The 11,372-nt window shown below is 50.0% G+C and overlaps 1 long non-coding RNA gene across 1 annotated transcript; it reads left to right on the top strand.

The window, feature by feature from the left end:
* The first annotated feature begins 6,355 nt into the window (after positions 1 to 6,355).
* LOC125183173 (uncharacterized) lies at positions 6,356 to 10,760 on the top strand. Its single transcript, XR_007164655.2, has 3 exons — positions 6,356 to 7,170; positions 7,748 to 7,861; positions 9,158 to 10,760. It is a non-coding gene; the product is annotated as an uncharacterized lncRNA (long non-coding RNA).
* Positions 10,761 to 11,372: the final 612 nt, after the last annotated feature.

Below are 11,372 nucleotides of genomic sequence, written 5' to 3'. Positions count from 1 at the left end.
AGCCGGAGGCATTAGCGGGCACCCTGTGCCCCAGCACCGGCTGTCAGAAGGGATGGCAGTGGGGACAGCACCGCTGGGACCTGCGGACACTGGTGTGTAAGTGTCCGGGTCCTGTCTCCACTGAGCCCTGGCTGCACAGGTGCAGCATCGCGGTGACACACGTGCTCCTCGTCCCCACGCGTGCTTCTAAAGCTGTCAGCACGGGGAAGCCCTTGCTTCCTGGCTGCTTTCTTGCGCTGTCTGCCAAGGGATGGGAATGGCCGAGCAGGAACTGAGCGCTCCCAGGGATCACAAGTGCTGCCCAGCACTTCCCGGCACCCGTGATTAATTGTTGCTCTTAAATTCAGCGCTTTTATGCAGGATGGAGGACAGCCAGCCAGAAGCCCAGCTCCTGCCCCACCTGTCATTAAAAAACATTGTGGTTGTATAGTTGTGGAAGGAAATAAGAGTAAATGCATCCTCTGTAAGTGGCTTCAGCTTTCTACGCACATCTGCATCCTACCATTTCCGCTTCGGTGGCCGCTCTGCTTCTGTTTTCCCTCTTCCCATGACCTGTACTCTGCTTTTCTCCTTAATCCTGTCTGCAGCTCCTGACGTGGGGCTTGGGGCAGCGCCGCAGTTATGGATAGCGGGGAGGAAAGGAGCCACAGCTGCCTCTGGCCGACTGCAACTGATGGAAATTTTGGGTAAGCTGCAGCTGCAGCCCAAGCCCCGTCCAAACTCAGGGCTACTCCAGGTGCTTTCTCCCTCCCTGATGCACGATGCCCTCTTCCCTCCTTTGGTCTGCCCCATTTTAACACCAGGGAGGGAAGCTGGCAAGCCAAAAAAACAAGTAAGTGAGGGCAGTAGCAGGGTGATGGGGCGAAGCTGAAGCTGCCCTGGGGCCTGGCGGCAGGGCTGGGTGTGCCCTGGTGAAGCCGCGGTGTGGAGCGGCTCTCCGGGTCCCTCATCTCCACCTGCAGAAAGCCGCATGTTTGGTGCTTTCTGCTTGAGGCAGGAGCACTGCAGCCCCACCACAAAGAGTTCCACAGCCGGTTTCCACCTTGGATGGGATTTTTGGTGGCTGAGACCCACTTCTACATAAATCAAGAGTGAATGACCTCGTCCAGTCAGGGAAATGCCAGCTGCAGGTGAGGAGAGAGCAGGGCTGCACGGGCAAGTGGCTCAGAGTCAGGACGAAGGTGCCCAGCAGGTTCCAGGATGGCTGAGCCCAAAACTGGGGCTGTTGCAGCCCTGGTGCCCGTGGCGGAGCTGTGATCCCAGCAGGAAAGCAGGGTGGGCTTTTTGCAGCCTGCATTGGCAGCAAGTGCAACCAGACAGTGTTTTCCCACCTAGGGGTTAGCCAGCTTTGCTTTTGGTGCTCTCCCTCCAGTGCAAAGCAGGGCTGCAACGTAGTGGGAGGGCAGAAGCACAATTAAAACCTAGGGCAAAGAAGGGGAGATGGGCTGAAGTGGCAGAAACATTGAGTCAGGCACGACAAGTCCCAGCAGCTCAGAGGCAGCATGGCTGGATGCCCCAGCCCCTGCTACAGAAGACACCGGGATGATTTTGGTGTGCTCAACGCTGGGGAGCACAGCCCTGTGCCGGTCCCAGCGCCACGAGCTGGGAGGCGAGGGATGCTTGGCGCTGCACCTCGGTAAAGCACATCAAGCAGAGAAGGGACCCAGGATGAAGAAGTTGGAGGTGAAGAGGATCGAGGGCAGCAGCTCCTCCTGCACCGGGTCTGGGGCTCGGCAGCATCGGCGGGCAGAGGAAATCCAGGGAGAGGCACCACAGAGGAGGGAAGGGCTTGCGGGATCACAGTGCCGCAGAAGGAGGAGTTTTTTTCCACTGCTTGCAAACATCATCATGTTGTACATAAACACAAAATGCCAAAATGTGAGTCAGCTTAATGGCAGTTTGGCTTGCACACAGAAAGAAGACGATAAATGTTAGAGGCACAGTTTGCAGAGGTGATTTATGGGCGTTTCGGAGGTTTTCAACAAGTCGCTTCATGGCAGGTAGAACATGCTTCCACAGTCTAATAAATTTTTTTGATGAGTTGCTTCCCATCAGTGAGGAGAAACCTCTCGGGCCCAGCTAGTGGCCAAGCTTACTTTTTTTGCCTTTGGCCTTGATATACTTTAGAAAGTGGAAATGCAGATGGTGTCTTGCTATGGGCAATAGGATAAGAATACATAACAGTGTACTTTTAATAGCTGCTAAATAAATTTAGTGGCACAATGCCCTGATCCAGCACAACAAAAGATCCTATTCACATGAGGGAGCAGATTTAAGACAGACTTAGGAATCTTAATTCCTGAATTTCCCAGCATTTTTTTTTTTCAACATAAAGAATCTCAATGACCAGTTGCAGAGACTTTGATATAACGTCATTTTTGTAACAAATGCTATAGTCAAAACATTGCTCCGCAAACATTTACGCATGTACTTAAATTTACACGTGTAAATAATCCCATTCAGGTCAGCAAAACCAACCACATATATAAAGTTAAGCATGTGTGAAAGTGTCTGCAGGATTGAGGCCAATGATTGCAAAACAGTTTAAACTGTAATCCTCCATTTTCATTAGTTCTAACTTTCTTGAAAAACTTCTACATGGGCTTGAAATTCTGCATGTCTTGTTGAGCCAAAGGCGATTTTTCTCCCCAGGAAGTCCAAGCAAAACCCTTCCAGCTGTTTTCAAGTTGTTAGGCTTCAAAATTGCATTTCCCACCAAGGACATTCTGCCCTTTTAACTTAGATAGCTTGAAATCTATTGTATAAATACAGCTAATTAAAGCTAGTTATTACTTGCTATACATGAAAGCCCTCAAACACCACAGTCCGGTAGATTTGGCTGCTTTCGCTAATAAATCAAGGAACTCTCCGAATCATTCAGAAAGCTCCTTGAGCTTTCACCACGCTGCAGAAACACTAAATACAAAGTTTACAGCCTACCAAGAAGTTTCCCAAGCCTCCTTCTTTTCTGTAAGTCTTAAGACTTCAAAGAAGTGGAGGTATTTTGGAACGCAGCATTTGGTGACCCACGTCCAGCACCCTGCCCGCCATGGGCGAGCACCGGAGGGCAGCCCAGGGAAACCTCTGATTCCCAGGCCCACAAGAAGCCAAGGCGCTAACAGGCGGCCCCCTTTAGAGGTCGGCCCATCCCTCGCACCCTCTGTCTCAGCAGTCAAGCCTGGGCTGGTGGCAGAGCTGTCCGAAGTACTTCTGTGGTATGGTTCACGCAAGCACAAATGCGAATCTTTTGGCAAGTGCGTTCACACAGCACCACGGTGGAAGAAATCCCTGGTTGCATGGAAGGAGATGCAGAAACGAGCTAGCTGGCTGGGCCTGGTGATCTTGAAGGTCTTTTCCCAACTAAATGAATCTACGATTCTGTGATTTTCTTTTACCACTGAGACTTGGCGCGGGACCGCACTCCCAAATCTCCATGTGTTCATCCTCTCAGAGCGTCACGGCGCTGCCTCCAGCCCCTGGGCATAGCAGCGGTGGGCTCCCATCGCTGCTCATTGCACACCCCAGCCAGCGAGCAGCCACAGTCATCTCGTGGTGAAATTTCTCACTTGTACAGTCCAGGCGTCCTGCTTGTTCTTGGACTTGTTTCAGCAGTTGGGAAGATCATGGAAACCTCGTCCTTCTATCCAAGCGAGGTGACAGAAAAGACAGCGCTGCCTCAAAAATAAAACATGGCAGTCATTATGCTTTGTGTGTTGGGGGTATAACAAAACGGGATTTAATGGATATGTGTTACTTGAACGGCCGTGAGAAGGGAACGGGGAATTTTCACTGCTCTTCCACTGAGCCAAAGCTAAGGAAGGAACTGAAAAAAGGAGGGTAAAAGTGGAGAAATTAGAAGACAGGAAAAAGCCACTTAATTCACCAAGCCTGCTCCTCCGTGGGGTTAGCTCAGCCCCCACGCTCCCGTCTCTCCCCAGGGACTCACGTTGCTGCATCCTGAGGCCAGGCCGGGCTCCGCGGCCTTCGCTGGTCGGGGAGCGCGGAGCCCTGGGGCGCTCCAGGGGCTGCTCTGCCTGAAGCGTTGTCCAAAGGCACGGGATCGCTTCGTGAGTGCTTCAGCCAACGGCACATCTTCGTAGCTTATCCACGAGCAGGTTCTGTGGGATCCCAGGAGCTTACTCCTAATAACGGAGATGTTTTGGCTAGGCAGATAAGATGAAATCTGGTTGTTTGTTTGTGCCGGAGAAATACCGAGAGGCCATCTCAGCTCCTCGTTTCGTTTTCAGCCTTCTAGGAAATAATTTACCAACTAGCAGACAACATGCAGTGAGGAGATGGGGTCACACAGAGTAACACATCAGGCCACCTGGCCTGCACCAAATCCCCTTTTAGATACCCTGCAGTACTTAACTCACCTGTCCAGGTCTGCCTGACACAACACCTGAGCAGCTCCTGCAAAGCTTTCAGGGGGCCTCTGAAAGCTGCAGCCTGGAGGCAAACCTCGTTGGGAAATGGCCGGAAAGCTCGCCATGGTTATGCTTTTTCCTGACCATGTCATTCAGAGCTCAGCTCGTGCTGTGAAGCATGAGGGTTATCGGATTTTTGCTTATCACGTGCGACTGCCGGTGCTCCCGTTACCCAAGCGAAGGAGATTCCCTGTTTATAAAAGGACAAGAGCCCCATTCCTGAATCCTGATTGCATCTAGTCTGGACCATGTAATTTCTCATTCCACAATCTTTCATTTTTCTATATGCTATTTTGTTTCTCCCAACTCACCTTTTTACCGGATTCTTGCTGTTTTCAGCACCCCAGAACTGATATTTCTCCCTAACTGCAAAAGAATACGCCTCGCCTTGCCTCCAGTTTCAGTCACTGACAGAGCAGGGTTCACATTGCTCCACATGATTTCTTCTTGCTTCATCAAAGCCTTAAACCTACCACCATGGCAGTACCTCACAGGAGCTCCTGCTGCCTGTGCTTCATGACAGCAGCAGTGGGCTCCTTCCAAGCTCACAGAACACCAGCGCGTGTAAATCATCACTAACACAGGCTGGAAATGGAAACAATCATTCCTTGGTGCCTCCCACATCAGCCTTTTAAATCAAACGCCTGCTGCTCAAGGGCATTTGCTCGGGGGGAGCGGTGAGTTATCCACGATCCTAGAGAGCACGGCAGCTGCGGCCACCCGGGAGAACGCCCAGGTAGAGCTGAGAAGGTGGCTGCCTTCTGTCTTCTTGGGGAGAAAAAAAAATCACCAAAAACTGGTATTACAGATTTTATTTTTTTTGATGATTCTGGCACCCACGCCACAGAATAACAGATTTGTAGCTAAAATACGCTGTGACATTCTGAGAAGGGGAAAGAGAAAGTGAACGCGTTAGACGGGAATGCCGCATTACTCAAATGCAGCCCCTGGCTCGGGGCAGCAGCGGCCACCACCACGTCCCCCAGTGCCACCCTAACGGTTCTGGCACCCACAGCCCTGGGAAAAAGGGGTTGGGCCCCAAAAATGCTAGAGCGTTTTGGCCTCGGAAACCTACACTTGAAAAGGGGCTTGGTACACACACCACAAATGTTCTACTAACTTTTAAGTTGTGTAATTCCCTGTGACACTTGGAGTCCTGGAGCTGGTATTTTCTGTGGATTTGCAGCAGGTCTTTCTTCAAAACCTGTGGAGTGTGCACAAGGTGGTTGCATAAGGCTGTAATTATGCCTATAAATTCTCATCCCCACCTCTTTTCAGTTGAATAATCCAAAACATTAAATATAAAAATGTGTTGCAAGTTGCAACTGTACTGTTGCAATAAAAAAAAAACAACAGAAAATGATAAAGTGAAGTTATGTATCGTAGTGTTCACACACATTGCACAAATGACAAATGATTTTTTTCCAAATCTCCATCATTTCCTCATAATAATGCAGGAAAATCCTGTACTGAGTGTCACCCTAAGAGGAAACCTGCCTGTGAGGTTATACAAATAGCTCAGGCTATTCTGAGGGTGATTCCATGGAACAGAAATCCCTTATCCCTAAGGATCTTCCCACAGAAACTGTGCAGTGAAGACAGGTTGTCTAAATAAATGAGCTGGTATAACTATTTTATTTTATTTTATTTATTTTCTGTTTCTCTGTAGCATTGGCTTCATAACTCCTATTTTGCAATATCAGCTAAGTCACGATGTTATCCAGGTACAGGAGCATGTACAAGGTCTTCATGGCATTGCAGCACATAGGTCACCAGCCCTTCTTTAGACAAGATGGAAGTCAAATTTCCAGCGAAAGTGCAGTGCACCAGGACTTCCCCTAAATCAAATGGTATTTTTTGCCTTAGCCCAGTGATGGCTGGATATCTCACTTGCTCAGGGCTCAAAAAGGGTTACTGGTGGTTTTTTTTGTTTTTTTTTTTTTGGCAGATAGAATTGCCTGCTCATCACGGGAGGCTTTGCCAGCGGTGGGCATTTCTTGGACCTGGAAGACAGCGAGACCGGCCTGCAGCAGGCACCAAGGGAGAAATGAGCAGTGCCAGGACGGTGGCACGCAGCTGATGTCCCCGACACATTTTCTAAAGTCTGTCTTTCTGTAGTGTGCTAAAAAATAGTGACAATCTATCTGCAAGATAAAAAGCCAGCTGAGCAACTTGAGAAGAGGAAAATGGGTGAATTAACGCTATGCTTATTTTCCTACTTATCAGCCTGACGTGGAGCCACAGAAACTCCTCCCTAATGCGCACCATGTATGGGCTATTTTTACATGCATTTTCACTGCCTTTCACCTACTCACAGAAGTCCTGCCCATGACTTAACAGCCTGAGTTCCACCACTTGACTGCAACTGTTGGTCACTTTCACTGTTTTTCGGTACTTTGTGCTGTGCTACAAAGCTGAGACGTGGCCTGGCAGCGAGAGTGACCCGGCTCCACTCAGGCATCATGGGTGAGCATCTCCAGGGCTCATCTCCCACCAGCTGTTTTAGAGCTTCATCATCGTTTTTTAGTGGCTTACGGCTTTGTTTTAGCTGAGCTGCAGGCTGTCCCTTGTCCCCCTGCTCTGCTCTGACCATCCTGCAGGTAGATACGCTGGGATCTTGATGCTTGGCTGGGCGAGGTGACATCAATGCCTGCTGCTTGTCCTTCTCCTGCTGTTGATGCTTCTCCTCCTTGATGCTTGCGTGCCAGAGAGCCCCATTCACACTGATCTTAACTTCTCTACTGTAAGTAAAAAAAAAGGCCTTTTTTTTTTTTTTTAATTAAAGAATGCTATGCAAGTTCCGCCAGCGAGAAGTTGTAGTTATAAAAAACAGCACGTTAGATGTGGCAGTGTTTGCAGACAACAGTGGTACTTCCTGTGCTCGGAAGCTGAGCAAGTTTCTATTTCAGGCTTTGCTGACTCAAGGGTGAGGTACCCACGCTGATTCAGCAGCTTGGCGAGTCAGGAGAACTTCTCGTTAAGAATGGCACCAGCAATAAATTTTAAGTTTGCCTGCCTCTTACGGAAATGCATTTTAAGTGAAGCCACCTCCTGGTGGCAGACAATTTGCCAAATAAGTGGTATTGTCTGCACCGCTTTTGGTGTAGACGGCCACTTGAATGAGACACCCATAAAGCCTGCAAGGAAAAGCCTGGTCCTGCAGGAGCCAGCACTTGCCACTCAGCTAGGCCAGGATTTATCCTTCCTACTGAGGTACAAGTCATGCAGAAAGACCTTCTATTGCTTACTTTCTTCTGTTATCCATGCATCTTGTCTGGGACATGAAATTGTGTCGGTAATACGGATAATTTGAACCACAGCTTCAGAAGGATGAAAATACAGCACAGTGAAAATCAACCTGGCCACCTCACAGAAGAAAGAAGAATGCACCACTTTCTCACCTTCCTTTGCTTTACAAGGAAAAGGTGCCAAAGGTAATCCTTGTGCTCCTCTTTTATGGAAAAGTGAAATAAGCATCGTGATCATTTTCTGAATTTAAGAAGCAGATGGGGGTAACAATCCTCCCAAATGTTTAACCTGTCAGTACGCAACCAGAAGTCAGAACAGTATGCTTCTTGTCCAGAACATGAGCTCTCTCACCCAGCGGTTGTCAGGGTTCAGAACAAAGCTCTGAATGAACACTACTGGGCCAGCTAGGATGCAGAGGCAGATGTTTGTCTGAAAGTGAGATCCTGCTATCTGTTAAGGTAGGAAACTAGGGAAAGGGACATCTGTTCTCTCTCCCTTGAGCCTTTCTGTCTCTGGATGGACTAAACAGGTTTCAAAACATTTTTTTTGTAACAGTTTTGCTGTTCCCAGAGCCAGACGGGATAAATAGTCTCCATCCATTGCATCCATGATGCCTTCTCTTTCAGGCTGTTAGTTTTCCTTTGCCAGCATACAATAAAAGCCACAAACTTCTCAATAGCATTCCTCCTTCCCAGCTACTCCGGCATTAATATACTTTGTTGTTCTAGCCAGCAGTTCCCATGTCATATTCTTCTGCCTCCTGAAGGCGGTTTGTGAAGTCTAAAAAAGCATCATGTGGGTTGTCACATTTTAGAACCCCCCCTAAATAGTTTTGCACAGCTCCATCAGATAAGCAGTGAAGTACAATATTATGAATGTCAAACAAAAGCTAATCAGAAGAGCTGACAAAGCTGTGCCTCTGAGAAGGGAAGCAAATCAAATTCTATAGACTAAATATGTATATTTAGTGGCATGAATTTAAAAGAAATGTGCAAGTAGGATATGCATTTGCCTAACTATTGCACTGTAAAGTATTTCCTCTAACTGGGTCTCTGAGAAAGGAAACCAGCCACAGTATATTTTGGAAGGGTGGCCAGAATTCTTTACAGGAAAACAGCACAACCCAGAACTACCAGGCGCTAGAATTAACCCAAGACTCAAAATCAACACTGCCTGGTAGCTTCCAGTTCGGTCAAGGTGCGCTTACTGAGACAGTGACCAGGAGGAGGCATCTTCCTTGGAGGGTGCTACAAAACTCACCCACCTACCTTAGAGGGACACAGCAACAGCATTATATGCCACAGGGTTCAGCTCTCTCTGGAAAACTAATCGGAATGCAGGGGGGGAATAACAGATACAACTTTGAACCACTTCTTGCTTTCTAAGACAAATTTTACTCAACCACTTGAAATAAATACTTACATCACTGGCAATCTTGATTACCATTTACATGCATTTCATCTGCTTCTCAAATTCAACAGAGAGATATCTTCGCGACAGAAGCAGAGGAAAAGAACAGCACCCATAACAAGGTCAAAGTTTCAGTCTTTTGGGAGGCAGCCCTAAGTTCTTCCCAGGCAGTAGAGCTAACGAAAATAAATACAAGGCAACTGTTCTCCCTGCTGCACGTGCAGCTCGTGTTTGCATGGAAGTGGACAATGGCAGAAGCCGCTGGGGCACGGTGAGGCTGGTGGGCAGCCATGGCGCAGCACTTTGCAGTGATTTGGCTGTTAGAGGTTTCATCTCGTTATTCCAAGGCAGGGCTTGGTTTGGGGGCGAATGGCTAACACCGAGTTACTGCACAAAAGATCAAAAGGAGGAGCAGGATGGGAGCCTGCGGGTAACAAACCTAGTGGGAGCTTCCTCGGGGGAGAAAGGACTCTGAGCAATCCTGAAGTCGGGGTCTGAAGTCAGATGCCTCCTTCAGTCCCACGTCACTGTCCCTCCAGCCAGCATACAATAGCTGGGAAAGAGGAGACTACTTCATTAGCAGAGATCAAAAGCAGTCTCTGACTAGTAGGCAGCCAAAATTTGGGATCATGTGGGTCACCCCATTAAAACTTGTGATGTAGTCAGCATCTTTGAAGTGATTCTGTTTATTATAAGAACACACAAAGTCTTGCTTTATTGAGCACAGGGGGAACAAGACATTTCTCTTGCTTTTGGGTCAGAGCTTTGCTTCCGCTTATTTTCTCTCCCCCAGAACATGCATACCCCATGCCTGACGTGTGGGTCTCTCCTGCATGCATAAGAGGGAGATGCACACAAGCTGTCCCTCTCCTCTGACCCGAGCACTCACGCACGAGCGCTGTTAAGCACACACGCACCTGAGCCGCCTCTTGTCCGCATGCTCACGCCCTGTGATGCACACGCAAGCCGCTGCCCGACAGTTTGGCTTTAACGAAGGTGTGATCCCACATCTCCATTCCAGATACTCCTGAAAACTGAATTAAAGCCTACCCAAGCAAGTTTCAGTAGTAAATAACAACCTGAGGGCCTTCTCCTGCTACCTTCCAGACAAGTACTGTTTTACTTACTGACTGTGGGTGTGCTCCTAGTCACTCTGGACCAAAGGAGCTGAATGAAATCACAACTTTCTTCTTGCCAGAGGGAAAACTCACATCTTCAACTGGAGGAACACTTACCCTGGCATTCTTTCCAACGACATCCTGATTTACTTACAAATAGTAAGGGTTTAAATTATTTCCTATTTCCCCCTTTCTTCCCACCTATTTCAGCTCTTTGTAGAGTTTCCACCTTTTTCAGAGGGGTATTGAGGAAACGCAGCTGGCCCAGACTGTCAGCTGATGGAGTCTCTCGTAGGGGATAATAACAAGTCAATGCTCTCATGGAGCAAACGGTGCGCTTGACTCTCAGTGCCTCTCACATCTGGAGCTTTGAATCGTCCCACCTCGGCAACAACCTAAGTCTTGGAGGACGATTTAGTAATGTTAAACGACACAGGTAGCGTTACCTAAAAGTGAGGTAAAGGAATCCCTTCCTTTTCCCAACAAATCTCCCCAATTCCTCTGAATCTTTGGAAGCCTGGCACTCAGACTGAAGAAATTCACCATCCCTTGTGAAGTAACTCAAAGCACACTTGGCTAAGCGAACAGAAAGTTCGCAAGGAGCCTCGGCAGCTTTGCCCGTTACCGGGGAAGCCCAGGAGGCCATCCTTCCTTCCTCTCGCTCTCCGTGCTGGTGTTTCCGTGCGAGCGGCCCGGGGCAGCGGCTGTGCCCGGGGGGCGGCTGGCAGCGGGCAGCGCCTCGGGGCCGCCCGGCCTCTTATTTACCGCGCCAGGAGCCGCGGCCGGTCCCCGGGGGGCGCCTGGGCCCGCTCCGCCGCCGAGAGGCCTCGGGGGCCGCGAGCAGCCCCGGGGCGAGAAGGGGGGGCAGGAGGGACGGGGGGGGGCCGGCGCCGCCTGTGAGGAAGCGATAACGAGGCGCGGGGAGCGGCGCGGCGCAGATAGCGGGGGGGGGGCACAACAACAAGCGGCCGGGGCGCGGGGCCGCCCGCAGCTGCAGCCGCCCTGCCCTGCCCCGCCAGCGGCAACGGGCCCGGCCCGCTCCGTTACCTCGGCCCCGCCGCCCCCGCGGCTGCCACCGGCCGGGCGCCGTCCCCGCCCGCGGCCGCCCCCCGGCAGCCGGCGGCGGAAGATGGTGGCGGGGGCCGCCCGCGGCCCGGCCCGCCGCGCC

Source organism: Anser cygnoides, chromosome 15 (assembly GCF_040182565.1).
Source record: "Anser cygnoides isolate HZ-2024a breed goose chromosome 15, Taihu_goose_T2T_genome, whole genome shotgun sequence".
Classification (NCBI taxonomy): domain Eukaryota; kingdom Metazoa; phylum Chordata; class Aves; order Anseriformes; family Anatidae; genus Anser; species Anser cygnoides.
The sequence above is the reverse complement of the archived record's forward strand: the minus strand, read 5'-3'. Positions and strand labels throughout refer to the sequence as shown.